General features: G+C 36.2%; 3 long non-coding RNA genes across 4 annotated transcripts in view; 2 read left to right on the top strand and 1 right to left on the bottom strand.

Moving 5' to 3' along the window:
- LOC135219432 (uncharacterized) overlaps positions 1 to 13,682 on the top strand; it is a 31,203-nt gene extending 17,521 nt beyond the window's left edge. The window contains exon 3 of one of the 2 annotated variants that reach the window (XR_010315434.1): positions 13,085 to 13,682. This is a non-coding gene — a long non-coding RNA (uncharacterized LOC135219432). The remainder of the gene's footprint in view (positions 1 to 13,084) is intronic. The other variant, XR_010315435.1, reaches the window with a different exon arrangement.
- The window catches only part of LOC135219434 (uncharacterized), a 135,481-nt gene that overhangs the window by 69,554 nt on the left and 40,330 nt on the right, over positions 1 to 25,597 (bottom strand). The window lies entirely within an intron of this gene.
- LOC135219433 (uncharacterized) overlaps positions 20,947 to 25,597 on the top strand; it is a 116,394-nt gene continuing 111,743 nt past the window's right edge. Inside the window, exon 1 of the long non-coding RNA XR_010315436.1 lies at positions 20,947 to 21,018. This is a non-coding gene — a long non-coding RNA (uncharacterized LOC135219433). The remainder of the gene's footprint in view (positions 21,019 to 25,597) is intronic.

Genomic DNA, 25,597 nt, shown 5'->3' on the forward strand with positions numbered 1-25,597 from the left:
CCTTTGCAATGCAATTACCTTCGGTCCTAGATCATCAAAACTACAAAACATTTGCTTTTCGGACCGTGATTACAAGAGAAAACCGTCTGCTGCTCAGAAAGGATCAAAACTTGTATATACCTAAAGGAAACCAAAGTATTCAACTCTCTCTCTCTCTCTCTCTCTCTCTCTCTCTCTCTCTCTCTCTCTCTCTCTCTCTCTCTCTCTCTCTCTCTCCAGACCACCACGTTGAGGGAGTTGAACTCATGTGCATATACAAACAGATTTCTCTCTCTCTCTTAATCGGTGAAATGTTTGAACACTGACAGCTGTCTTGCTCTTTATAAAGGACTTAGTTTACGTACACAGAGTATCCGATCGTTCAAGATATCAAAGAAAGGCAATTGACATTACAAGCTATTATGGGGTTGTGTGGGCTGCTTCGAATTTACATCCCTATTCGACGCTACTTCATTTCAAATCCTCACCTCATCCATAAAATTCACGGGCACTACAAAAATAATAATAAAAAATAAAGCAACACATTCCTATACATACACCTGAGGGAATGTCTCTTGCTCAATTGCAGATATCCAGCAAAGCAAGTCTCGGTTACGTAACCTGCAGCTCAATTCTTAAAATCATAAAAACTCACGCAGGCCCACGTAATGACCTTGTCACTGAAGTGACTAAAATTTTCCACGCGTCATGTTTTTTTTATTTTTTTTTATCAATTAAGTCATGAACATTTTTTTTGAGGGGGAGGGAGCGGTTATATAGTTTTACTCAATCTAGGCATTTTAAAGGTTTACTTTAATAAACTGGGAGGATATGACACAATGATGAACGAAGAAAAAAAAAGTTCACAGTAAGTAGGAAATTAACCCTTTATTTACTTCAAAAATAATTAAAATATGCCAATACGAAAAATAGTGGTATAATTTTTTCAAAATTAACTAAATGTAAGTTCCCTAATATATGTATAGATAGATAGATGGTATATGCATTAAAAGATGCAACAGAATAGACAACAAACCAAAGCTCTCAGAAACTAGCATATTCCTTTAATGTCTCATAAGGCTCAGTTACGTGAAGCATTCCTTTGACGTCGGTTCTTTTTTTGAGGTCATTTCCTTCGACAGAAGCCAAGTCGTGACATTACATAAATATTCCAGTAAGGGAGGCAGCAAGAGCGTCACTTCCTTTGGCCGGATGTGTCATCCCGTGGCGCTTGTGGCAGTGTAACTGTTACCCTCCAACAATTTATTTGCACTGGTAACATTATACGCTCATTAAATTCTTTACCGTAACTGAGACTGCCTTTGACCTTGAACTTGACTTTTTTTATTGTAATTAAAAATACATGTAACCTGATAATGGCAGAACGCTAGTAACTGATATTAACGATTTCAAATTTTTGGTTCAGTCATTGCTGGGAAGTAGGTTTTTTATAGGCTTCATTTCAATACGAATATTCCATTAACTTTCAAAGTGCCAGAGGCTCTTTATATGATGTACTAGTTATCAAAATGGTATATATATATATATATATAGATATATATGTTTTATATAATACTAATTAGATATATATAATATACTATAATTAATATTATAATAGATAATAATATATATAGTAGTAATCAATATACCAATATATAAATCAAATTAAATATCAGTGGGCATTAGCCGGAAGAAGTCATCCGATTGGGTAAATAAAAGTCACAGCGTTTCAGGTATGTGGAGCTTAAGTGACAGAATAGACAATGAAGCGTATCATAGCTAAGAACCTTTAAAGAGCTCACTATCCTCCTGAGAACCCTCGGAACGACCTTATTAGAACTTGCCAGTGGGAGGGAATCCCTGGCGTCATTTCCTGATATTTCATCATGCAGACTACAGGTTCTCTCCCAAGGCGGCAAGTCTTTGCCACTCGTGGAGCCACGCCTACATACTTCTTATGCAGGGATCTCGGGAAATTGGCTGGTCACTTAAGGATACAAAGGATATCCCCCCTGCCAGCCTTTCCGCAGAACTGATGGTCTAGGATCTTTCCGCTCATTTTACAAAGTTCCAACGATAGCTATGTATGTCAGCATATTAATGTACGTTTACGGCTCTGACATTACATCAGGTATCGTAAACTATGCAATTATTTTTTCCGCGTAAATATGTAGAATTTGTTCTCATAATAAGCGCATTTGTTCCAATTTACAGATATAGAAACTGTTTAAGGAAAAGTATACACACTTACTGAACACTACAAATCAGATTCTATCAATTTCTATCTTCGCCTTACCTGAAAGACTCCCGAGATCGATGCCGGGTTACGGGTGCAGACTTTGGCCCGCTTCCTGAAAAAACAAACTGAACACCTGCTGACATAAATAGTAAATCGTGGACCTGGTAGTCAATTGGCGGCGGAAGGTCGCAATAGGAAGGGGAAGAAAGGGAGGAACGACGTAGGAGCAGACCATCCTCATCCAAACACTCACGTTGAGGATCGGAAGGTAGGTATGTACAGTTGTACACCACAACCAAGCCATATATTCGCAAACACTAAGACACAAGACAGAATATTTTGCGTGCGTGTGTGTGTTTGGAGGAAAATGAGCCGAGCTCAACAGTATGCCAAAAAGAGGGTAGAAGCATCCTACCCAGGAAAATGCGAGTAATGGAAAATAAAGAACAATAATTAAAAACCACTGCAAAAGAAATGAACTTCTAAGAAAAAGATAGGCAATTATATAAGGAAATAATCAAATACCAAAAATAAATTGACGAATAAATTGAACGGAGCGAAATGGCAAATTCCGTTTTCCTTTCCTTTAATTTCTGCAAAAAATATGCGTATTATGATTAATAATAATAATAATAATAATAATAATAATAATAATAATAATAATTATTATTATTATTATTTCTCTCGGAAAACATATGACATAAAATAATCTAGTAACTACGCTTGAAGCAATATCCGTTAATTTTCTGAAAGATCAAGAGTGAACTTATAAAATAAAGGACACCCGAATAATTAATTGACACTGTCACCTGATGATTAATTGTAATGATCCTTGCTGAATCTCCATAAATGCAACCTATATCTATAAATTAACACATCACTATTTTACTTGTAATCGTAAAACCCATTTCCTTCTATTAAATTACATTTTTTTCCCATATGTAACTTTGATGTATTATGATCCAAACTTGAACTGAGGGTTTAAAAAAATTCAAAGCCACAAAGAATATTTACCAAAAAGCCAAAGCACGGTGACCCTGAGAACCATTCAGCATTCTACAAAAAATGAGTTACTAAGAAATAAAAATACATTAATGTTCAAACTGATATTCCTATACAAAATAATAGCCTGCCTTTCACGACTTGCTGGAAACAAGCAAATTACTTCGCTACCATATTTAAAAATGGCTCAAGGATAACTCCTACCTACTTTTTAAGACTTCCAAATTTTAACTACATAGTTTGTTTTCATCCTTTTATAAGAAGATAAATTCCAAATCAGAATCTTTTATTGGTAATCTACATCAGACACTTTTTTCTTTGGCGAGTTCTACGGACAAAGTCATTATCATTCAATTTCAGGGACCTTGTATCTAATAACTGTCTTTACCTTACAGTTCTAACATTTCCTCCAATATTCTTTGAGTCACAGTTGTTTCTTGAAACAATAGGAATCCACCACAGTTTTGGGATCACTTCTTGATAATCAAGAGAGCGATAAGAGGGAACTGAAGTGGCTGGAAAAGAAGGTAGATCCGGAAAGTAAAGGAGATGAAGTACAAAGTTCTAGGAGTAAAATTGTGGTATAACTTCGCAGTTAAACTGATATGAAGGAAGTAAGGAAACGGAAGTTAAATAAAGACTAAAAGTAGTTGCTGTTATAGGCCGAATGGATACTGCAAAGACTCTAAAACTGAAGAAATCAAAGTTAATGATCAATGAACACAAATGATTAGCAACAGAAAAAACGGACATCAGCAATTGACTAAAGTGACAGAAAATGGTGTTATGGTCAAGAAAATAACCTGCTGACTAAGTTACCAATACCATTACAGTAGCAGGGTCAGTAACGCCATAATTAATAAAACAATGCTGTATATAAAGCGTAAGAGGCAGACGACACCTCTCACAGTTTTCACACAAAATGGGTTAAAATGCAGAGAAGGAAGGATGGAAGGAAGGAAGCCCCCTGTCGCTGGCACATCCGCCTTCCTCGAAAGATGGTCAAGAGATCGATCACCCCATCGGCCTTGGATTGGATCACCCATTTATCATTTTTCCGCTAAAGGGTGAGGATGGGTGAGTCACTAACAGGCTACAGTAATGGTGGCTCACCCTGACATACTTACGCCCTCGACCGCCATTAAAAGCTCACTGATGATAATGATGATCATAATCATATACCAGTCGTCATGCGCACATAAAATTCTCACCATTTGCTGTTGCTGTAGCACGCGCGAGCACATGCACGGTATTTTCCCTCCACCTTGCAAGCTTAACTGTGCGAACTACTCTCTCTCTTAACACACAAACACACACACACGTATATGTGTATAAATACATTTATGAAAATAAATCATATATCTTTATGCCTACCGAACTATCCCTCTGTCCATTTTCAGCGGGTAGCACTTAATTTCTTATTATGCAAATCACTGGGCTGTGAGTATATGCAAACATGATCATGAAGAAAAACAGATGGCAGCTCTTGCTCAAAGGGATTCCTAACGTAGTTGTCATCATCTTAGCAACTACCGAGAGAAAAGACCAGTCTTCTTGTAAGAGAGCGTGAACGACGTAGTTACTTGCTGGTATGGGAATCAACTGGCAAGATGAAAGCGGGAGTATATCAAATAAACTTCATAAAAATAGGGCGTGAAAAGCTCTCACGCCAACTCTTGCTTTCTTTTTTTTTATAAATCTTGTGAAAGTAATGATAGGGAGATTTAGTTTCAAGTATCGTCAACCTATTACGATACCAAGAGTTATGTCTATGCATTTTAATATGGCGTAAAGAGGGGCTTTACTAAAGAAATCACTTTCTCCTTTTGCAAGCATGTCTATCCGAACAAAGGCCGAGAGTATGCTGGTGTATATATGAAAATATTCTTTATATGAGCTCAGGGCCATACAGGGATAGACAAAGATGATCAATTAATACACGAAATTTTCCAACACGAGAAAAAAAAACTGACACCGACAATTTCACATCAGCTACGATCGTACCAGAGTAATGAGAGAGAGAGAGAGAGAGAGAGAGAGAGAATTTATACGCCTACAAATAGTTAATGGCATAATATCAAATACGTTCAATATGCAAAACACATACGAGAGAAAGTAAACATACCGGTTTAAATATTAAGGTCGAGGAGAAAGTATATCAGAGAAGCCTATGATTCAAATAGTATATACTTCAGTTAAGGACACGACAATTATATTTCCCAATAAAAATTGCACCATACTATAAGCTGTGTTGCTTACTCTTAAATATTAAAAAAGAAAACATATTCAAATACTACCATTGATGGCCTCTTCACTGCCAGTAACTTCTGGAAATAAAAATTCTAAAAGAAAATAAATTAAAACAGTTGAAGGAAAATCCCATAAATCAACATTCTAACACTTTCTGATGGAAATTGTGATCCCTTCTTATTTCTTCCTAATAATAACAAACGGACACAATTCACCAAGAATTAATTTTATTCATAGTCATATATCTCATTCAAAGACACAGACATGACCTATATAAATGTAATTTGGGAAAAACTGAATATCAATAATGCATTTAAATCGATTTTGAGATTGGATAGGTAGATGCTACTTAGTACAGAAATGGTGTTGAAAACCAAAAGCGACACACTACGGTTAATGTCCATTAAAAGAGCCTTGATGCCTAATAGTTGAATCAGTCCCAGCATTCTCTCTTCTATTCTCTCTCAGTGCTCTGGTGTATATTCCCGCCGCGTTGCTATGGAATTAGTACAGTTTATGAAGCTTAATGTCATTCCCAACATGTTAGCAAGGGCTGGCAAGAGTTTTGTCTGCCAGAGGGCAATACAAAAGAGAACAGATTACCGATATTGGAGAAAAAAAAAAGGTAAATGGAAGAGTTTTTATAATTATTAAAGAGATGACATGTAGAGCAACACGCGGTTAAGAAGGACAAAGCAATCCAGACTTTCTGTCCAAAAAGTAGTAGAATCGTCCTCAATGATGACCTCACCAAGCAGACACGAGTCATATAACCCAACCTCATATATTAACCGATCATGACATATATCCTTATTGAAACAGGATGCCAAGTCCTCGTACAATTGATGCCCTTTCATGAAACTCAAAAACGCTCGAAGGTTTGAACTGAAGTGTCTGATAATATCTTCATTATCATTGTGACGCTGTTGTGGTCTGAACATCAAGTAATGCCATCCTATAGTCTCACTAAACCAGCGGTTTCCTGCTGCTCAGCCAACACTCAGGTCATATTCATCCGTCCCTCACCCACCATCCTACAATTCTCTCTCTCTCTCTCTCCCTCTCTTTTTAACAATGTCAACTGTTAATAAAGTTCAAGCTTACTGAATATACTGTGAAATAAGGAAGTGTTAATTGATGTCAATCATCCTTCTAACATTCTTTATGAATGAAAACTGGTGATTGTCTTGTTACTCTATTGTCTTTTCAGTCAGTCGTCAACTTGAGGAAGACTATTATATATGGACATCTTGAAGTCTTTGTTTGCACCTTTCGTGTCTTTGCGAGGTTATCTCCACAACCTTCCCGGTATTCTCACAGTGAAACTATTGTAGACTACTTCTGTAACTTTACCCATAAAACAAAAACGCAGAACCCAAATATATGTCGTTCAAAGTTGAATAAGTAACTCTTAACACATACGAAAACGTTTAGATTTAACAGACCCTTTGTGACATAAAGGCCATTTTAAATTTAAATCATGAAAGTAAACAGATATTCTGTATATTTGTAACTGCTCCAATAATTAGGACAAAAATAAGATCAAAACGAGAGTTAAACTGACGGACACAGCGAAGGGTCCTGGAAGGGGGAGTATCCTCAAATACTTCCTGTAGTTAAACCTCCCACCACCCCAAAACAACATCAAAACTCCCGTGTTGATCTTGATAGAGCTGCCCCATCCCGGTATCGACACTCTAGCACCCTCCCAATATCCCAACACACCGCTAATCTGGCACAAGGGAAGTGGTGGGAGGTGGGGAAGAAAAGCCCATCCCGTTCACCCTTTTCCATCACAATGGAAGTTGAGACGGCATCCTCGTCCAGTTGAACTCGGAAATATTATTTTTTTCGTGCATATTTTCATTTTCATAACTTACTGGGTTATTAAAAGAATTTTCATATCCATGGTTTTATTATTTTACATATAATCCTATGATACGCCAGTGTGTCTGTGTGTACAAACCAAGTTGTGGTTATCAAGATCTATATCTAGTAAACGTTTAATTAACGGTATATAAAAGACAAACACATAAAAACATGCATCATGCCAAAATTAGCAAACCCACTATTTTTCAAGACTATTATACCACTCTATATACATACACACACACACACACACACACACAAACACACACATATATATATATATATATATATATATATATATATATATAATATATATATATATATATATATATATATATATACACGTACGTATAGAGTGATATAATACTGTCTTGAAAAACAAGGGGTTCGCCAATCTTCACATAATCCAAAAACTCCACATAAAAAACAATAGATTAATTGATCGATTTTCTTTCGTAAAGCGAAAATAAATTGTCTTTTTGTTCATATTTTTGTCCCTAAGAATATCATAACCAGCAAACACAACAATAAAACACTACTCCCCCCATACTTCATAGTGGAGAATAGCTAGAAAAATCGGAGGATAGAGAGCGAGCGCTCCTGATGACAATCTGCGAGGATTAAATTGCCTGACAGAACGACTGAACGGGAAGTAAACCCTCCACTTCCTCACTCTTGAACCCTTTCCTGTAACCCTCCTCCCTCTCTCGGTCTGTCTGTCTGTCTGCCTCTCTCTCTACGACCCTTTCAATAACAACACGGTCTCCTCTCTCATTAATCTTCCTCCCCCAGTACCTACTATATCAGTAGTCCGGTCCATGGTTTCACAGGTCTATCATGGCCATCATCGGACAATGAATAAATTACAAAAGGAAATGGGCAAGGTCGTTCATTTGCATATGAACCCCAACTGAAAACTGTTTACTGCTGTAGACCAAGAGCATACTGTTTTGCGTTTACCGCTCGCTCATATGATGGTACAAATAAATAAAAGAAACGTTGTTGCAGCATGACTTACTTTGAAATCTTGATTAAAGTTAATTTCTAACACAGAGAAACGACCCATTATTAACTGCTCACACTTTTTTTTCTCTCTCTAATCAGAAAATTTACAAATTCTGAGAGCTATTGTAAGGTAATTACAGAACCAATATAATATAGAAGAAAGTCAGAGCAAAACCATCTTGAGTGTAACACCATTATGGTATCAAACACTCGTTACTTTGCTTACAGTTTCGCAACTATTATTAACACATTTTCAAGATGCTATTTTTCGCTGAATTAACATTTACATTCCTAATTCAGAACGCAACATTTCTAATCTTACTCGAGTGACAACGGAAAAGCGAAACGAAGAGGTGGTTGTAAATAAGCCGCATTTTTATATTAAACAGAAAAACTTTCCAACCAATAAGTGAGAAAATGGTATCAAGATATAAACTTTTTTGTTGAAAACTCATTTCCTCCTTAACGATACCTCCGAAAACTTCATTAAAAATAACCTTCGCTTCCAAATTCATCCTTTAACTGTTTACTAAATGGAAACGACCCGTTACAAGCAACAGTTTCCAGGACTTTACTGAGGCTTCATACTTCCAAAACCCCCAAATTGGTGCAAAATTTATCTCCCTCCCAACGGAAACTTCAGAATTTAGTTCTATCCTACCGATACTCCCGTTCTTGTCTATATTACTTGTTCCACATTAATCATCCGACATATTCTGGGTCTTTCCCTTCTGCATTCTTCTGACCAGCCTATCTTACATCCCTAAAATAAAAAAATAAGATAAAATAAATGAATAAATAAAAAAACCCAAAAGCTATTTTTCTTCATCATCATGCCTGAACCCGCATGCTAGATTTTTCAATTTCACAGCCAACATTGGTCCACATACTCTTCACGTGCCACACCAGATCTCATGGTTTCAAACTTAATTTTGTTCACATACCACTTCTGTGAAGGTGGGACATTTTCAAAGTCCCGTTTTGCACATTAAATGCTCTTTCACTACAAATCCTCAAAAACTTCACGAGTACAGAACACCTCGGGAAATTCAATAGTTCATGTCTCCCAGAGAATTTTAAAAGGTTTGCTAACACAGCAAAGCAAACATTATGTTTCAATAAAACTTACAGAGGGATGTGTAAGGTTTAATCATATGAACCAAAACTTTATTACAATGTGTTGTAATAAAATTCTACTTCAATAACTCGGCAATCAAGGATATTATGTCCAGGAACGGATGACTTACAGGGCAGAATGCAGAATCAAGGGCCTATTACACATCCTTCTTTTCAGATTAACCTAGCCTGTAGTTAAACCTTGGCACCGAAGAGGCCGTTTGGGCTCGCCTGTTAGCCTTGACATTATAAACCAACTATTACAGCAAATGATACAGATTAAAAAAACAAAGTTACCACCTGACATCCTTTAAATACAACTATATATGTATTTGTATATATATGGCCTTGAAAGCACCTCCCATTATTAGAGGCTCTTAAGCAGCCCACAAATGGCCATAAATTATAACAAGAAAATTAATAAAGCTGTCTTATACAATGACAAAAGCCTCCAATCCAGATACAAATACTTACATGAAAAGAACCTCAAGGACAAATTAAATCAATACCAGATTATCTCGGCGTATCAGAGAAGCCAACATTTACATCGCTGATAATATACGAACAAATGCAACTATTCTACAATTTACGAAGAACAAATGCCACCAAATGCCAAAAAGCCGTGAAAAAATAAAAAGAATGAATGACCCATAGACAATTAGCGATAATTTTTGGAAAATCAGTAACCAGACCAGTTTAGATGCAGTTCTTTTATACAATACCGAAAAACTAATCGATTCTGGCTCATATAAAAGCATGTCAAGTTAAAACTCAAGTTTTTTTTCATATTATCTACACGTGAAACCGGACTCATAAAAGGCTTTCAGATTAATTAATAACCAGCCTGAGAAACAAAAGTAAATGAATAAGAGAATTTGATGCAATTACACATTAAACTCGCCTGAATAAACAAAAATAAAAGATACTACTCTTCTCGCAGTAATGAGTCACACAAACTCCAGCAATAAGTGTCAAGAAACATAAAGAAATGAAATACAAGCAATGCTGAGAGAATCGAATAAAGCACAGGAAAAAGAAACTAAAAAAACCACACCCTAGTAGATAGAAAGTGAAACTTATTTGAATAAGAGTATGGCAAGACCTTGCCTCTGTTATTTATCAGCGTTCACAATTCTAGATGGGTGTGACCTGCGATATCTTTCCTTGGGAACATTTTTAGGTACAAATTTCAGAAAATAATACAAATTACCCTTACTTCTGTCTGGAGAATGAGGGGCGACCTGAATCGAGATATGTCACGTACACAACATTTCGAACTGTATACACTACAAGTTACTGGAATACAGTTCCTTTCATTCATGTTATTTGGAATAACAATAATTGTATCAGCTATTATTAATAGTATATCAATATTACTATTTTCATGCTGACGGAGAGAGAGAGAGAGAGAGAGAGAGAGAGAGAGAGAGAGAGAGAGAGAGAGAGAGAGAGAGAGTGATATAACTAAACCAAAATGCTAATCGAATTTGAAGCCATATATATTTTGATTATAATGAACATTTTACATCCCTTCTTTAGCTGTAATACTTCTAACTACAAAAGACACTCGCCACAAAATTAATTACATACAATGTTTTTATACTCTGTATGCTCCCAAACACTACCGAAATTGTCAATTAAAAGTAAGATACAGATCAAAATAATACAAACACTCTCCTTTCATTAACACTTAGTACACTGTATGCCAATTTATAATTCAAAGAGTGAAACTGATAAAAATAACCTAATAGACCAAGTCCAAGAAGTATAATCATGAGCAGTAAAAAAGATTCAAGATCACATGTTTTTGAAGGATATGACATTTCCCTGGGTTTGGTTTGCCCTGAATAAGTAAAGACGGCAACGTGCTTTATCGGTATGGGGTTTGCCACAAAACCTTTGTCAAATTTATGTTTATTTTTGTTCCAAGTCCTTTATTTATCTCCCTCTCTCTTCCATATTTTACTTTACGAAGAGTGTTCAATATAGAAATTTCGCCCAATTTTAGCAAAATTGTAAGATCTGTTATATACTGGAATTAATTCTTTGCCGGTACACAATTTGTGAATTTGTACATATCGCAGATGTTGGCCTGGCATGTTTTGATCGTAAAGTTCAAAGCAGATTTATGACAGCCTGTAAATAATAATTTCAACACAGTCGGCAATTCAGTTACAGTTACACTGCACATATCATACGTCTTGCAACATAATTTACCAGAAAAGATTTATTCTGATTCACTAATTTGTTTTTGCTGTCATTACAGTTAGAAACAAAACAGTCCGGACCAAACTTGCGAGCACTAGGGCTTGAAAGTCATCTCCAGTTTTCCAGAAAAATCACGTCACATTCTGCCAATGATCTGAAGGCAGACGTGACTACTGACATCCTCTATACATTATTATCTTCTCCTGTAAAATTCTGCTGTCATCTTTTCTAATTTACACCCTTCATTGTCGTCAAAATTTGTATACATAACGAGAAGTTTCCAATTCTAACTTATATGCCATATTTCAAGTGATGTTTACATACCTAATTGTTAGTGCTGCGTAAGGATAAAAATTAAAATTTGCAAATCTAATTATCAAGACCAAGGTAAAACCAAACATTCCAGAGATAAGATTGTCTGAAAATAGCCGTAAACTTTTTTTATTACTCCCTGTGGCTACTTTTTATATATAATTGATTAACTCGCAATGATATGCACTATTATTCAAACGAATGACTCGTTGCCCAACTGGGAAACTTGGCTTGCAAGTTTCACTCCAGACATTTCCTGGAGACAAGACATAAAATCCACTCTGACCTCCATCTTTTGAATTAACATATAGTCAGGGTGTAAAACTTCACTTTTATTCAGCGTATTACAATACCTAGCACTACTGAAGGCATCTCATTCGGAAATTAGAGTGGTACTGAAGCGTATGCCGATTCAGAAATTTCCTTCTCTTACTCCTTGGAGGAAATCAAGTGCAATTTTGGCCATGACACCCCCCCCCCCCCCCCCCCCCAACAAAAAAAAAAAAAAAAAAAAAAAAAAAAAAAAAAAAAAAAAAAAATTCCCCCCTCCCACACAAACACTACCACGCAAATACACACGCACGCACAACTTGTCTTCGCTTTTGCAATCGTCTCTCCTAAAGCAGTTCCCTGAATATGTGAATTTTACTGATTTCAGTCTTTTTCCCCTGATCTTAAATAAATACTGCTAAGTACGTACTAAAATTATTTGAAATCGCCAGCATACTGTTATCAATTCTTAACCCAAAATAAAAGGACGACGAGGGAAACTGGAATGGCGTCTGTCCAAAACTTGCATTTGATTCTCAACCTTGGCGTTATTTAATTCCGCAATCTCTTGATAAATGTTGTCTTGAATGCATTCTCATTGGTGATCTTGGTCAGTCATTGGTTTTCCGCGTTCTTACTTACACATACTTGAAATTTAATGGTACTTTTAGAACAGTCACATACAACCAATCAATAACAACCTTCCTTGTGAACGTAGCTTAGGTCAAACTAAAAAAATAAAGATTTATGTGAAGTTTGCTAATAAATTCAAAAGAAATTAAGATGCAACCCCGAACTCCACTTAGAAACTAAGCTTTCATTTATAACTTACAGGTGCTGAAACTTAGGGTTCTTTCTCAGAGCTCACGATGAAGGTGAGGGCACGTCACACATCAAGATGCTGGCGTGAGACTCGATGCCTCATCCCGAGTGACGTCACGCTGCTGCCGCTGACGTCACTTCTTCCTTAGCCAGAAGGTTGCGTCACTCAGTCCCGCAGAAGCAGTTTCCACACTGCCCACATGATGATGATGATGATGATGATGATGATGAAGACAGAAAAAGCATTATACTTCCAGAAACTCCTAAGTAATTGAGCATTAAAAGAAAAAAACGTCCCTTCCCGTTTTAATTACTTTTCAGTTTATTTCATTGCATACTTTTATTTGATTTTACTTTAGATTTTAGTAAAGTAGTAGAAAGCGGGAAATCCAACTCCTTCCATCGGAAAACAACCATGGTTCGTTCGGATGTAAACGGGGAAATCCTGAGGGGATTTATTCCTATTTATACCTCCCTCGCTTCTTCTTATTTAATCTCACACTTCAGCAGAAAGCAATCCACTGAGCTTGATTCAACCAAAGAGCACACAAACTAGTGTGTGTGTGTGTGCGTGCGGTTTTTTTTTTTTTTTAAAGTGGCCGGAGGATAACAGAAGGGGGAAGTCCAGCAGCCTACGTGAAATACAGCTTGTCTCTTATTACGAAAGACTCGCACAGCTTGCCTGAGGAACAGGTGCCTTACCAGGAAATCTTTGAAGTGAAGATCTCCGAAAAATAATTGTTGGAAGTGGTGACGCAACTGATGTTACGAGAAGACAGAAGGACTCCTCTTTACATACATATATCTATATATATATATAAATATATATATATATATATATATATATATATATCTAATAAAAGGAGCCCATAAAAACACCAAAATATAGAGAGAAAAGCACTATATTTCAGAGACTGCTGTCTCTCTCTGAAGAGAGAGACAGCAGTCTCTGAAATATAGTACTTTTCTCTCTATATTTTGGTGTTTTTTATGGGCTCCTTTTATTAGATGGAATTCTGTTGTTACAGAACATTTTACCAGTCATATATATATATATATATATATATATATATATATATATATATATATATATATATATATATATATATAAGCCGCTAGGAATTGACAATGCTTGTTCTGTAGGTGGAGTGAGTACTACACTTATAATAAAGGTAGGATAACAGCTTACGAGTCAAATTCAGCATTTTGGTTTTTCATTGTGATTTATGTTATCAGTTCCCGACTTGTCCGAAATGAGCTCAAGAGCCAAAGTGCTGACAGAAGAGAGGGTTTGCATAACGTTTCCATCAACGTGAGTCAAAGAATTGGCTGTGAGTGTTGATATATTGTCAGAGTGGTATGAATCTGTGGCGTCCCCATTCAGATAAGTGCTCAAGATCAGCTTTGACAGAAAAAGAGAAAGAGGTCTACAACGAGAGTGCGAGCGACTAAAGACGCTGGGCAACTGTAGAAAAAAATCATGAGAAGGCAGTTTTTTTTTTTTAACTAAAGAATTTTTCTAAGATGAAAATTTAATGAGACTGGGACGAAAGTAGGATAGCATACGCGATATCCATGGATTACAATCACACAGTCTAAAGGATTTGGCATTGAGGATTTTTCTTCACTGCCAAGAAATATCAGATCCATAATACGAAAAAGTCTGATAATATGCCTGCCGATCACTAAATTTCATAATATATTAACGCAAATTCAGAAAAAGCACGAATCCGGGAAACATTAAAGAAGAAAATAAACAGGGAGCAGCTGGGGGAAACAAACCAACGACATCAAGACGACTCCAACAAGTAAAACATCAATTGTCGAACCCTAGACAAAACTGACCTCCACCATTTGATCCCCTTAAAATCATGGGAATCTCGAACTTTCATTCTTCTGTTAACCACAGGGTAATTTTCGTAAATAAAATGGGTCTAGGGGGAGACGGCAATTCACGAATACGGCTATTACAGTCAAGGTTCTTTCTGCAGCCAATAGATGGCGATTATGTGACAACAATGGACACGTTCGGTTCCAGAGTTCTTGTCTTCTCTTATGTATGTAAATCTACAAATGAATATCTGGCCCAGTGCGTACCCAAATCCTTATGGATGATAGGCTACAGCTACAACACCTGAGATTACAAACAGTTTTGCCATACATTGGCAGCTCCATCAAAGTAGGCTTTCATATCCACCTTCAATTAATTTTTATCAAATGAAACAGATTAATCATTCTTCACTATATATATATATATATATAATATTATATATATATATATATGTGTGTGTGTGTGTGTGTGTGTGTGTGTGTGTGTGTGTGCGGGTGTGTGTTTATATATCATATCACTAATCCTAATATAGCACCAATATTCCAAGTGGCGACAAACAAAAACCAAAATAAATTTTGAAACTTACCACTCCTTCACAAGCACTTCAAAACTACTCGTATTACCTTCATAAAAGGGGAAGCTTGTTTTTCGTTGTTAAGAATGCTGTACAAAAAAATATGCCAGCTAAAATAAAGATGAGTAATTCTAAAAGACCAATGTTTAAAGTAAATCACGAGTGAGTCCAAATGAGCGATCAGACAATCAGTTAAGAGTTCGATTAAAAGAATGATCAAATATTAATGATTAAATATAAGAGCGTCTCTGGTGATCTTGGTTGTGACAGAAGAGAGCTATATTTCCCAAGTTGAGAAAACACCTTAATGGACAACGATCGAGGAAGGTGTAGCAGCAGTAGCAGTATGCATGGAAAGACTCCTGTATCACATTTAAACATTTACAATTCGAGAACCTTGTTAACATTAAAAACTTTAAAAAGTATAATGTTACTTATTTCAAATAATTCATGTAACAAATCATACGGATATGTCTAATAGAGAGAGAATAATAAAAAGATAGTCAGAATAAAAGTTGAAACCACAGGTATAAGAGAAATAAAGCGACGGAATTCAACTAATAAAAAAAAATAGGAAAATCCTCCAGTACGTATTCTCGAAAAAGGGGATTTTCCAAGTACGTATTATAATCGATGTCAATGGCGCCTATCCCGTAAGTGATGGGGTCCGGCTCTTCAAGTCGCGGTTTGCTACTGAATTCAAGGAACCCAACAGGTACAAATGACAAGATAACTGCCCAAGTGTCTTTCACTCTTCAAATTCTTTTAGATGTGGTAATTCACTTACTTTGAACAAGATAATGCCACACAATTTACTGAAAGAAGAGATGGAAGACAACTTATAAAATGTGAGAAAATAAAAAGGAAATATGATTAAATATAGTTAAGTGGCAGGCATGATATAATCATTGCGTCACGTAAAAGCAAGCGGCAAAAAAGAGCAATATGAAGAGAAATTGATTGCCTCCTGAAAGAAATGCACATTGCATTTTTTTCACCAAACTAATGAACTAGGGGGTGACCTAAAACTAAAAACTAGAACATCTGCTTCAATACCAGCATAGCCTTATCAATACTTACATATTCGACATCATAAATTGCTATCGTGCGCACATTACCGTGCTCCCTGAATATGAAAGCTTTTTCGTTATAAAGTTTCTGCCCAATTATCTATTCAGCACGTCTATGTCTCCCTTTCCTCACTCGTCGCGAGAATTCCAAATTACGTACCTTAAAACTATATATAACATCCCATTCCCTCTGCAAGTGATAACCTCCCTCCACCGATTGACGTTCGCTCACCTCTCTTGATATACTTTTTTTATATTTTCAATGTACCTATTACATTTCTCGCCCTTTCAGCCTCTATGCACACTGCAGGCAATTCACCTTGGACAGCTCCGTGTTTTGTTTCACACTGCACAACCAAGCTTCACCCCCAAAATGAATATTGTGCTCAATCACCTTTGTTATTGACTGGCTGTCTTCTATTTCAGAGATTTTGCAGCTCTTGCGACATTCATCCATTCACTTCATCAGTGGTTTTTCCTGTATTTTGATTTTCAGTATCCGTAATATCTACTCCTGAATGTCTTTATGATTCAAGAACTCGACTTCCCGCTTCCAAATTAAAGTTCCTCACTCAGTGTCCACACTTCCCTCTGGATTTAATTTTCTATCGCAAATCCTCTGGTAACTGTTTTTCATCACTCTTGTGTACACACCTCTGAACTTGCTCTTCAGCAGAAAAAAAAAAAAAGTCTGCTCTTCCCCACAGTGGACTCAACATCATTCATAAAACATCATCAGCATACCTAACTCACTGTATATACTGGATCTAATACTGAGGTTTACAAGTAAAATCTAATTTTCCCGTTTTCTCCTGAAGTCTTCCACCTTTTCAAACATTTCGTGGCATTTACGCAATCTCATTTTACCCTCCACCAATCACCACACTTCAATATCTAACATTCTAATTAATTTCTCATCATTTTGCCTTTACTTTCAAACCCTTATCGGTTCTGTTTCTTCAAGTCCACTCAGCATCAACTTCATCCTTATCTAATACCCTTCACTTTCTCCATTCCGAGCTCCCTCTTGCTGATTCTCCCTTCCAATTTGATTCACACCTCACGATGATCACATGAACCTCCAGCTGTACCTTTGTCAATATTAAATTAATAAGCTCGCTCATCCATCTACTCAATAATAATAATCGATGTAACCCACTTTTATCACTTTCTTATTCAAGGTCAATCACCTTTTTTTAATATACATAATTATCAACATTCTTTTATTGAGCATTCCATTTAACCTTCTCCATTCTCAATCGTACCGGACATTACGAACATATTAGCTATACCATCTCCCCCATCGTTCTACAGAATTTATGTCACCCACGACGACGACCTCTCTTTCTTTCCTAAACAAGCAAAAAGAAAGAAAAAACCTTTCTTAAAAACTTGTCCATCTTTTCACCAAACGTGAACCATAAACACTAGGCGGAATACCTTGATTCTTTGATCGTGCGGTATAAATCATTATCATAATGAAACCTAAAGCTTAATGGAATCCTCACCAACCTATTCATAATGCAGGTAAATATATATTCCCCGAATGATTATTTATAGCTGAAATTTGCTTACTCACCCTGTGAGTAAAAAACACCTATCCTTGACCACTTTTGCTACCATCTGTTTCTCAAAAACATGATATACTCCAAAGTGCGATGTTCTCCAAAGGAAAACATCCTTTCTCAATTCACAAAAGCCTTTTAACTATCACAAATCATTTATGATGTATAGGTAACCAGTTTTTGTTCCCAAAGGAATATATAATATGCGATGAAATACACCTCTAACCTGAGAGATGTTTTTTTTTTTTTTTTTTTTTTTTAAATGCACCACGTGACTTTGTTGACTTCGCACATTCGATTTCCGACCACGCGATCTCTCTCTCTCTCTCTCTCTCTCTCTCTCTCTCTCAATCATATGCAATCCGGAAGAAAAATTCTAGGAAAAGAATGAGTATCAAATCTCCACTTTCCAAATAATAGCAAGTGAGTCATGGTACTAACTCTGAAGATGCAAGAGAATCGGCAACAAGATAATTTCCTACTTCTAGGATGAAAAAAATAACCAACATCGTTTTCATAATATGATACTCTTCTACGCATATTTTTGGTAAAATGGTTTTTTGTTAATGTGTGCGTTTGGAGAGAGAGAGAGAGAGAGAGAGAGAGAGAGAGAGAGAGAGAGAGAGAGAGAGAGAGAGACTTGGTGGTGAACTGTAAATCTCGAGGAGTGGGAAGACCCTGACACACTTTGTGACGTCAGAGTAATGACGCGTCTCAGTGACGTCACCCAACCCAACGACTTCTCCCTATTGAGGGCAAAAGCGCACGGCGGACAAAAACGTTACCTAATTCTAGCTAGGTACTTTCAGACGCTGACGGATACATTTATGGGCAATAAAACTACAACAAAAAAGTAGATTAATGCTTCAGGTGTAAGTGACAGTAAGATACACCACTGAAAGAGGTTTTTACTGGCAAAGCCAGCCAATAGAAGAGAGCATTATTAACTATACCGCGAACATCATCGTAGACAATATAATTATCGGTTCCTCCGAATTCTTGAAGGGAAGCTTATACAAGTAATGAACCACTTGGCCATCACATAGATTAGAATATTAGCGGCAGCGATAAAATCTGCAATTTTATCTCTTAAGGAATAGCTGAACAAATTCTTACTCTTGCGTTCGATTAGCTTTGTTATCATTCATTGGACATTCTATGCTGCCACTTGTTGCCCAATAAGTCCTATCAAACCTTGTTTTAGTTCCCTTACTTGAAGATACACTAATACAATCATCCATACCCATATTCACTTACTTTTGTTATCAAAACAATATCATAGTCTTACTTACTATTACATAATCTAATCTCTGTTAACCCTCTATTTGCTCATTTCTACTCTTCTCTTAGTGTGTAAGTACATGCTCTTTCGGTTTGCTACTCAAAAATGTTTGCTAGTTGTGAATGGTGATATAATAGCGATTCTAGACGCACCTAAACAGAAGTGCACCTAATTTGTGCCCTGTGCACATATGGACGGCAAGGCCAAATAATAACGGAGAGAGAGAGAGAGAGAGAGAGAGAGAGAGAGAGAGACATCTGAGGACATTATGTAATGTGCAGGAAAAGTAACGAAATAGTTGGCTCAGCATGACCACAGAACAACTGAGATCAAATTAAGTAAAAGTGAGGGAGCATGAATGTGCATGCAAACGTGGTATGTAAGTGTGTGCAACTTCGAAGTAATTTTTTTCTAAACCATTTTATTCTTAGTCACCTACAAAAAAATTGTTATTGAAACATTAAATCAATCAGGAAAATTATATATTACGTCAAACCCCCGGGAGTTGATATTTTAACGACAAGAAATGGTAGTAACTGCACCAAAATTAAATCTTACAGATTAAAAGAATACAGTAAAACACCCAGATAGACTTCAATCTTTTACCAGTCCGACTCCCCCCCAAAAAAGGTAACAAATATTGTAGTAATTTGCTGAGATACATCCTATCTTATCCTATCCTATCGTAAGATTATGTGCTCTTCTTGAACCCTTTTTCCATTTTTCGAAATCATTTAGAGAGAGAGAGAGAGAGAGAGAGAGAGAGAGAGAGAGAGAGAGAGAGAATGCTGTAAACCATTTTAACATCCTGGAACTTTCATGATCGGGATCGATAGTGATCTGTGATACCTGAACAATGTCTCGCTGAAAACTTGTGCACCATTTTTCTTGTTATCTATTCAACGAACCAACACCCCTCACCCATTTAATAAGGTAAAGAGAAGTTACTTTCCTTTCTTTCTCAAAATATATTAACTTATTGCCAAATGTTTGCAAGAATTCACACTTTTTTATAGGCCTACAACAGACTTCCAAATGAGCAACAAATGTATTGACCGATGCTTACATTTATCCTTTTATCCCTTCATTGGCAGAGATGATAAAATATAGGCTAGAGAACAACTGCTACTCATGTGTTGATGAATTCTAACAAATCCAAATGTTAAATTATGAAAGGTAGTGAATAACTCCTTCAAAAAATAACATTTCATAACTAGAATCTGTCTTTGATACTTGCCGTATGTTTCATTTGAATTAAAATATAACTGTCACCACGACAAGTATAATTTCAAAATATCTGCAGTCAGACCCATTAATTAATAATAGGAAAATGTAAAAAAAGATTGTAAAATCAAAGGAAAAAACGATAAGAGTAGAACATTTCCTCTATCCTCTATTGTGCTTGCCTTTTTACACGGTGTAAATCATACTTTCTAATTTCAAACAAACAAGTAACCACCCCCCACAAAAAAAAAAGCAAGCAAGCAGCAAGGTTCCTTCTATTCTGTAACCTCCTTTAGTGGAGGACGTACCCATGGTCAGTCAGTCAGTCAGTCTCTCTTGGTATACTCGTGTGTGTGTGTGTGCGTGTGCGTGTGTGTTTGCGCACGCGCGCGCGAGCAAAGTATAACCTTGCATAAAAACTTCACACATTCTATTAAGCTCCATTAAAACATCAAGATTTCACATATTATACAATTATACGAAGGATTAGATTCAAAGAATTTTACTACAAAGTTTAAACTCATCTTTAAAAAAGAAAAAGGTTTACCTGTTATAAGTTTCAACAATACCTTAAAGAACTATTACTGTACCAAGTGAACCCTATCTGGCCAACGGGGTTTAAAAACATATTGTTCGCCAATTCTTAACCATTTCCATTTCTTAGCTGTTACTATAACACTACCCATGATGAGCAAAAGTACATTGTATAAATATATACACATTTACATATTATTATACTCGTAATTATGAAAGCCGTTCCAACAATATCCCTTCTACACTCGCAAAGTCGTTGTATTTAACAATATAAAAAAAGTAACTGAGTTCAGAAAAATTGTATATATAATTACATTTTCACAGCTTATCCCATTCAGCGCTCGACATCGCTCTAGGTCTAGTCAAGTACATGGCAAGTGAGAGTGATTCCGAGAGCGAGTTTGAGCTAGTTTCTAGTCACGTAAGTTATGAGAAGTTTAGATAAGAGATAGGGAATGATTTTAGAGGCGATGGTGACGAGTGGGGAATTTAACCAAGGGGATGGTTACCATCTCCGAGAAGGTAGTGATGTCGATGGTTCAGTTCATTTTTATCAACGTGCTTATTTTTTCTTCGTTAATTCGTTAACAGGGCCAATTAAAATTTTCCCACGCGTGTCCCTCGTGAATAAAAGCAAGTGACTAGCTTCTGGGAGATATAAGAAAGTCACTTTTGAGAAAAAGAGACCTAGTGAAGAGTGGATTGTAGCCATGCTAGTGGTCTGCAGTCTACGAGCGTTCTTGTTTCTGACTGTTTTATGATTATTAATTTTTTTTTTCACTCAATCGACCATTAAAAACCAACCTACATTGTTCAACTTCACATTATGTGGAAAGCCCTCTCTATAACAGAACCCCATGTTTTCAATCTACACTAAACTAAAGCTACTTGTAGTCACATAAAAAAGGAAGAGGGGAATTTTATTAACTTGCTGATTTTAATTCATAATAAACGTGACATACACGAACGCTTTATTCTCGATTTTTCTAAAATTTAGCATACTGTGTCCACTGAAATCCTTTGAAAATCCAGGAGAAAAGTTATGGGGAATTTCTCCCGACCCTCGCAGCCTCTAGGAGGAAAGGGACGATAAATGGGGTCAGCTCTTGCTTGACCTAGTGCTCGAAATCTCTGCGTTCATATTTAATTCGTCACTAATTTATTTGCATAAGGGATTTGGTTGCTGGCTGCCATGTGTGGATGCGAACGTTCAGCTTTTGTATTGCTTGCAAGGCTGTTTAGTTTCACGTATAACATGTTTGTTACTTTCTAAAAACCATTAGTCTCTAACCGCTTTTGATGGAGACTAACTAGGTAGTGAAACTTTGCGTTTTTAAGAGAATACTGGTTATATGATCGCCCAGACAACAAGTTTAGGCGGACGAAATGTTGTGTGGGGGTAATTTGTTCACAAGTACTGCTGAATCTAAAAAGTGCTGAATCTTGGCACACTATTTTTGCATTTGTTGTCACGTTAACTACCTTTCTTCAACGGACAAAAAAGTAATTGAAAATTTTCAGATACAAAATATCATAACTGCTAAAATTTAGTGTGATGTTTGTATATGTTTAGGTTCCTGCACACACACACACAAAAGGGATAAATGGCCTAGTATTTTAAAAGTATATTATCCATTTCTCATAATCAACGTTTTGCGTAACCACATGACGCTAAATTAAAAACATTATTCGTTTTAAGAATAAATAAGTCCGTTCACAATGAGAAGAAAGGCAGCCAGTCAGTGAGCAATAAACACAACTCCAATGGTCTGCATCATCGTCTTTCCAGTTGTGTTCTGTTTTCTATCATTCTCTCTCATTTCTTCCTAGTGTTCCTTTCTAGGTCAAGGAGCTGGCTCCTTTCTGATAACATAAGTCCTTGCCACTTTCGAAAGCTGATAAACTAACTAACAATGCGCGGCAATATTTATAAAACAAAACATCATCCTTCAGCAACTTCACTCCATAAAGTTCATTCGGCCATCATCATGACACAATGGGTCTTCTGAATTCCGTTCAGTGTGGCTGAGGCACAGCTATCCATCTTTCTTGTGGCCTTTACTATTATTCATTGTTGTATGATAATAGAGGAGCCTCTGTTACACAACAACATTCTGACTAACAAATTGTTTCGATACCGTCAATTCATTTCTCCTGAGCATCCATTCAAGCTTAGTGGTTGCTTCAGCCATCCTTATCTGGAACGGTGCTCTCATATTCGACGTACTCAATTCTTTTCTTTTTCGTTTCTTATCGACCGACATTATAAGCAATTCGTTTCGTTAATTATGTTAGATAATACTTTTCTAATCCAATTCGTAGCCTCTCTATCTTGAAATGTCATTCGACAAAAATACAGTTATTTCTTTTAGCAAGATGTGGAACGCCTCTTAAGACTCCAGCTACAACATTCATTGCATAAAATCTAGCCGTCTTGCCGGTGGAAGACTTACTGTTGCTTTCCTTTTTGCTGTTGGCTCTGAAACTCTCATCCTTATTTTCTCTGATCGTAAGGTCTACAGGGCTAATGCCTACTTCTGACCCAAACAATCACATACACAGAAGGTACCGTTTTCCGGCAGGATTCATGAAGGCCTCTCATGCAATATAGCTAAAGACGATCATGACAAATCTGTTTTGATCCAATATATCCTTCTTCCCCTTTCTTCTACGTTTCGCTTTAGGTTGCCTAAGCAATCTGCCCCTCAAGAGGGGAAAGAGATTTAAATGAAAGGAGTACATGGATTTCACTCACTCACTCACTCGGTACGTAAAATGATATCCCTCAGATTACTAATACAATACTAATGGGTAAATATCAGAAAACAACAAGACTGACGATGAAGAAAACAATAGAAACATCAATAACAATGATAAGGATGACAATGACGATGATAATATATTACGACAATCTTTCAACATACTTCTTCCTAAAGGGGACGTGATATATACAACAGCTGACTCCTTTCTCCATCCCACTGAGAGAGAGAGAGAGAGAGAGAGAGAGAGAGAGAGAGAGAGAGAGAGAGAGAGAACTAATTATTAAATCATCTGGTCATATCACCATCCAACTGCTGAAAAATGGTAAAACTCGCAAACGCACACTTGGATGAAAAAATTTCATCACCTACGATGTAATGTTAACATGGGTAAACGATGTATTTCGAGGGCATACATTTAAGCATGCAGCTATCTAAAAAGAGCTCCTCGCCATCAAAATAAGTACCACCATGAAGTGTGGTGTAAACAAATCAGCTATAATTGCAATGTTTACACCTGCGAGGCTTATGGATCCCTGTCGCGCGATCTTGACCTTGATGTTCACTTTTCCATATTATGGATATGAATCGTTCAAGTGCACAGAGAGAGAGAGAGAGAGAGAGAGAGAGAGAGAGAGAGAGAGAGAGAGAGAGAGAGAGAGAGAGAGAGAGAGAGAGAGAGAGAGAGAGCATTTTACATCCCTTCGAGGAAACTTTACTTACTCTTCTTGCTTGGAAAAATATCTACCTGTTTTCTTAATGCATCCGGAAGTCCAAAAATGTTGGAACGATACTCCATCACAGCATTGTTGCCTGTTATTGTAATTTTCCTTAGAAAATGGTTTGTAATTCATTGCGTTGAGCACGAACAAATACGGGCTGAGAAGCGAGACAAAACGTTTACAAGGATATATATATTTTTAATTAAATGATACTGAAAGACAAAATTCAATTCACATCGAAGGAAGTGAAGATAAAACTGAAATCTACAAATTAAAATCAAATATTTCCAGAAATTAAGCTTACCCTATTCTGACAATAGTTTATGGCCTGGGTAAAGCATGAATACAGATTGTTATAAAATCATTCCTTTTTTTGTGCAAAGAAGAAAATTAATTTTAGGGGATTAAAATAAAAACTGAGACTGTTAGTGCTGTTTTTCAATCAGGTTTATCGAAGCTTAAAAAGTCTTATTCATTACCCGACAAAATAACGTTACAACGTTTGACAAAAAAAAAAAAAAAAAAGATAAATGGCTATCACTGCATACCTGGCGAATCTGGCCTACAATCCAAATGTATTCGAGATACCAGTGACTCCCTATTAGACAGTACGAGTATATATATATATATATATATATATATATATATATATATATATATATATATATATATATATATTCTTTAATTACGAAGCTTGTATACACTACTCGTCCTTAAATAAAATCATATTTATGCATACACCCACGTACATCCAAGCATTCAAACGCAAACATTAGATATATATATATTTATATATATATATATATATATAAATATATATATATATATATATATATATACATATATATATATATATATATATGTGTGTGTGTGTGTGTGTGTGTGTATGTATGTATGCAAGAAATTTGAAAATAAATTACTGATAAATTTTACATGTTTTCGTCATAACATTGCAATCTAGTTG

This window comes from Macrobrachium nipponense, chromosome 1 (assembly GCF_015104395.2).
Source record: "Macrobrachium nipponense isolate FS-2020 chromosome 1, ASM1510439v2, whole genome shotgun sequence".
Lineage (NCBI taxonomy): Eukaryota > Metazoa > Arthropoda > Malacostraca > Decapoda > Palaemonidae > Macrobrachium > Macrobrachium nipponense.